The sequence below is a fragment of the Epinephelus moara genome, chromosome 8 (genome assembly GCF_006386435.1).
Source record: "Epinephelus moara isolate mb chromosome 8, YSFRI_EMoa_1.0, whole genome shotgun sequence".
Classification (NCBI taxonomy): domain Eukaryota; kingdom Metazoa; phylum Chordata; class Actinopteri; order Perciformes; family Serranidae; genus Epinephelus; species Epinephelus moara.
In genome coordinates this window covers 2,610,349-2,616,232 of record NC_065513.1, presented here as the reverse complement: position 1 = coordinate 2,616,232, position 5,884 = coordinate 2,610,349, and positions in this window count along the sequence as shown.

The following is a 5,884-nucleotide window of genomic DNA, read 5'->3' as shown; positions in this document are numbered from 1 at the left end:
GACATTCTGTCACTTCACAGCTGTCCAAAACATGTGGTTTGTGCCAGGCGGACATGACTGATTTGATGGATTTATAGCATGATGGGATGACAGTACAATGATGTGTGTGGTATCATTGGAAAGCTCTAGTCGCGCGTGGCATTTCTGTGCGAGCCTGCATTCGCGAGTAATCCATCCAAGAGTAATGTGTGTGCAGAGCTGAAAGCTCTGTTATTCATGATTTTAGTGTAACTTTATCTTTTTTATTTTCACTATGAAAACATTGGACTACCGACAAGTGCTTGGTCTTGTCGGAAAGCTACAATTTCGCTGTTTCACGTGATATGTGTGGCTTCTCGCTATGACGCACAGTCGCGGAGAAAATCAATAGAGAAGAACAGGTGTGAATTTGGACGCACTAAGCGTCGTTCGGGCCCAAAGGGTTAAAAATTTAAATAAATTCTATTTACATTTGCACTCCTTCTGTCTTTGTTACTGACTGAATGTTGTATTTCACAATCAAATCTGACTGTCAATTGAAAGGCCAAAGAAATCATACACTACAGATAAAACATAAAGCATTAATGTTTAACATTGTCACTGACAAAAAAAAATAAGCAGTCCATTTCTGTGTGGGCCTGATTATTTTAACTTTGTACTTGAAGATAACTAAGCACCTTACACCCAGCAGCAGAGCCTGAGAAGATTTTGGAGAGTAACCTTTGTTTGCTGCTCTTTTAGAAGTCTAGTTTTAACACAGAAGAATGTGACTGGATAAAAGGGCTCGAAGTGAAAAACAAAGAATTAGCTGGACACAATAGTTTTGAAGCCCCCAAGGAGGTATCACTTGTTCGCTATGTTGCCAACTCTGAGAGGGTCTTCCTCAGGCAAAGGTATTGTGACGTTTTTATAGTGAGGCAAACAGAAACATAATCAGTCAATTGTTTGTTACGTTTTTTTATCCTCACTATATAAGCCTCAATACCGAGCAATACCCACAGAACCTTCTCATATGTCACAAAGTCACAAATAAATAATATCTCCTACGGGACTTAAAACTATTCAGTGTGCAGATATTTCCTTGTTTTTCACAAAAGGAGAAGAGTTTCTCAGTGAAATTTCTTCATTTGTCTCAAAGAAATGTTCAAACAAAACCAGCACATAACATCAGCTTTTCATTTTTTTTTACATTCTGCTAAGATAAATGCAAACTTGGGTAAATGTTAAGACATAAATGAAAAATTAAGATACCATTAATAACTATTATATTTTGTTAATGGTTTAAATCACCACTATATTTCCAATCATCACAGGAAACCAATGAATGACAGCTTTAAAAATTTGCTTTTACTCTAAAGTAAATTTTGTCTGATACATTTTATATAGCAAAAGTTATAACCATTCCACAAACAAAATTAAGTCAAAGCTTGCATTCATGAAAACATCCATATTAAAAGGTTACAAAAAGTACACATGAAATAAATGAAAAGATTTATAACAGTAATTATAAAACCTATGAATTAGGACCCAGTGTCATAATTTGCAAAATTTTAATTTCTTGTGAAACAACCTCTTTACTGTGGAGTAAATATCACATTGGCCGAGGCGTTGTAACTTTCTTCAAGTGTCCTACATGAGAGAAAGATGACACGTTAAAAACACAGGTAGAAAACATTGACTACAGCCTGTCTTGGTTAAAAGCCCACTCACCACCAAAATGATCTTACTGCTGAGTAAGTGGCTGTCATTCATAAAATAGTTGTTTGTTTAAGTTCTGTAGATATTTGACTTTATATTTGAATGTGATTTTAAATTTAACAGTGTACTACCAAGAAAAATGGAGTATGAATGTACAGTATGCAGTTCATCCACATTAAAATAATTGTTGCTATCAAAAGGAAACTGAACTGTTCTCAAAGCTCACTGCCACTGTGGAATCATGCTATGTTTGGCTGTTTCATTATGAGAATATTTTTTTCCACTGGTTCTTCACAGACTGTGTGTGGGGAAAAAAGTAGTAATTCTCACTTTGATAAAGGGTCTTTGCATAAAAGGCACTAAAATGTTAAAGTTGGTAAATACATGTCATGTTCCTTGATTGATAAACTCTTCATTTGGCCTTTTGCATCAGGGGAACACTAAACTGCACTGGTGTGTCAGTAATTTCACCTTATCAGTAATAGTACAGAGCAAGCTGTGCCCTAATCGAGTACTTAGTAAGGTATGAAAATTAGTAATATATACAATGCATTTAAATGTATTATGGACAATAATTCATCATTTTAAACTAATAAGTTTCTTGACTCTTTGCGAGGTACTGTATGAAAAAAGGTGTCTTTATCCTGGAGTCAGTGCTGAAGTGATGACTCTCAAAGTGTTCACTGCACAGATGGGAAGTCTTGTTTGGAGTCCAGTTCTGTGTCCTCGTGTTGAGTGTCCACTGGTCCAGTCTGTCTGGGTCACCTAGAGGAAAACTTTACACAGACAAATGGATATTAAAAGTAATATATGTGTTAGCTACCTACTTCACAGACACCTTTACATGCAAACAATACAACTTAAATTACTTCAGTGTTCAACAGATCATAATCAATTTATTTTAGCAAAACAAAAAGGTGGTGGCCATCACAATCCTCATATTCTGTCTGTGCATTATCTATTGTTGTGTAACTACAGACCTATATCATACACTAATCTTATTAAAATTTTATATGTGACAGTCAAATGTCACATTAGCTTTTTTTAATTACGTTACACACCTTATTGTAATTTCACACAGTTCGCCACTTTTTAATTTACATACACAAGTATAGCCTTAATGTTACGTTCACGTTACACTGCTCATATCACAACGTTAACATTTCATCACGTTAGCTAACTAACGTTGTGGACCTTTATTTTCAAACCTCACACAGCCTCAGCCTTTTGTTCAAAATATTCTCTCCCTAAATGCCTAAATCCTAACACTTCTCTGTCAGGCTCTGACTTCGATGCATCCCCGGACTGGCGTCTTGCTCGAAGGCTAACCGTTCGCTGGCTGGTTAGCTAGTTAATTAGCTAAGCTTGTGTTGTATCGTATTGTCTGTGGCTCTGTAACTTGATGTGGATGTTGCTGCTGTGATAACACTTACAGGTCGCACTTGAAAATGAGACCTCCGGTATCAACGTGATTTTACATGTCCTAAATAAATGCTTAATAATATAATAATAAGTTGACAAGCTAGGTGACCGCAGACACCAATACACACTGCTGACAAGCTAGGTGGTGACCGTGGTGACCGCAGACACCGATACCCGCTAATTAGTGCTAACATATAAACATAAATAAAATAATACTAGAATTTCCGACTTTCACGTACCGAAAATCCTGGAGCACAGACTTCTTGGACGGTCTGTTGGTATAATTAATCGAACAGCAAGCCATATTACTCCAATATTTGCCTGAAAAAATATCCAAAAGGCACAGACACGGCTGAGAAGACAGGTTCAATGCCTTGAACATGGGCACGAATTGGCTGAGATGACGCCGAGCAGACGGCCGAGTCTGAGCTCAGCTCCGCACAGCAGAGCCAGCGGCTAGTTAGCATGCTAGTTAGCCACCCGTGATGGTGCCACCTGTCACTCAAAGTGACCACGCCCTTAATTATGCGCAATTTCAAACCTTAATAACATTTAAACGGAAGAGTTAGAAAAAAATTCACCCCCCCCCCCCCCCCCCCCCACCCCACAACAGTTGTCATGGGGGTCTATGGGGATTGACTCACTTCTGGAGCCAGCCTCAAGTGGACAGTCAGTGAACTGCAGTTTTTGGCACTTCCGCATTGGCCTCACTCGTCTCCCCCGGAGGTTGGGGCTTGGAGAAAACACAGGGGAGGTGAGAGACACTAAAGGTTGCAAACTAGAGGGATTCGAAACAGTCAAAGTATGGCTTACCAGTGCCCTCACCTTCCCTGGCGAGCCCAGTCTTAACGGGCAGAAGGCGATGAAGTGGCCCAGGTGGCCACAGTAGACCCTCAGTAGACCCTCTGAAACTCATCGCTGGCATTCCTCTGGAGTCAGGTGGGTTCGGCCAAGCTGCATAGGTTCCCCCGTGGCTGGGGGAGGCGCTGTGGTAGAGTCAGCAGGAGGAGTGCGTCGCCAGGAAGAAGTAAAAGAAGAATTGCCAGCCTGTTGCCTCCACTGGAGCGGTGGGGAACTGCAGAGTCTGGTTCTGCCTCTCTCTCTCTCTCATACAGACGCTTGTCAATCTTTATAGCCAGTGCGATAAGGGAATCCAGCTCTGCAGGTTGGTCCAGGGGGCAATCACTCTCTGCTGCTAGAGTGCGGAACTCTATGGCATAATCAGAGACCCTCTTCTTACCCTGTTGCAGTCTAACCAGGGCTCGGGCTGCCTCCCGTCCAAGGGCTGTCTGCTGGAAGATCTGGGTGAAGGTCTTGGAGAACAGCGACAGTGAATTGCAGACAGGTGATTTACGGCTCCACTCTGCCGTCGCCCAGGCCTCCGCTCTCCCATTCAGGTGAGAAATAATGTATGCAATCTTCAAGCGGTCAGAGGGAAAGGCAGCAGCCTGAAGCTCAAAATGCAAATCACACTGGGTTAGAAAGGTTCTGCAGTCACCTGAGTCTCCGGAGAAACGCTCTGGTCTGGAAAGGTGGAGAGGCAGGGACGGAGTGGCGGGCGCAGGAGAAGCAGCATTGGACCCAGATCCCGGTGGTGCCGCAGGTGTCGAATCGGCAGAGACCGGCAGGTTCTGCATCTTCTGCATTTGGCCAGTGAGGTGGTTGATCTGGGTTCCGAAAGCTCCCAGGAGGGACTCCTGACGATTTGTCAGCTCCTTCACTTCATGGTGAAGAAGACTGATTTGTTCATCTTGACTGTGGATCTTGCGAACCTGTGCCTGGAGCACAGAGCGTACTGTATCTGAGTCTGCTGAGTCCATGTTATGGCCAGTTGGTACTGTCAGGAACTGAACCACGGGCTTGGACTCAAAACGCAGACTCTGACTCAGTTCCAAAAATCAGTCATTTAAAGCAGCTGTGCGGAACGTTTTACCATTCATAAAACTGTCCCTAGTTCGTATCACCTCCCCTTGAAGATCTGCATATTTATTTGAACCCAACAGCGACAAAAAAGCCTTTCTCTATATGGCTATTTAGCGTAGCCTCGGTCGGGTCAGACACCAGTCAGTAAACCAGAATACGGCACCCGGAGGCAGAAGTAAGTCTGCACGCCCGCAGCAGCCCGCAGCCATTAAACCACAGAAGAAGAAGGAGCCGTGTTTACGAGTAGGATTTAAGAAACAGGCTAAATGACATGTAGTAGGGAGTAGTGAATGATTTCGGACACATTGCACACTCTTGTACAGTAGGTGGTGGTATGCACCTGGAAGTTGTTTGCGATCCGCCAATAAATTGAGAGAAGAAGAAGAGCCGTGTTTACAGAGAGTGTTCTTCGAGTAAGCGGTACGCAACGGGCATTGCTGAACACATAACAGTTTTACCAGATGTATCTATAAGGACTTGGTTGTACTTTCGATGTCATGGCGGATAAAGAAGGAGCACCATCTAAAAGAAAAAGAACAGAAGAACAGAAGAAGGCTAAACGGGACAGTGATAGGGCTCGAGCCCAAACGCGTGTAAACCTCGGTCGGGCATTCACCAAGTGGAGAGAGCTGAGAGATTTGAAAGGTTTTAAAACTGATCCCGAGTTGGCCCTTTTCCTAATCGACAGGTATGTAATTTTTGTTTTTATTTAGAGAATATACCGCAACTTGTTAGACGTTGTTTCACTTCAATATATGACGACATGGAAGTTATAAGCAAGCTAAATGTAACGTTAGCTGATGTGAACCGCTTTTGTCTAGTAACGTTACAACAAACGCCACAAAATTATCTGTGACTGTGA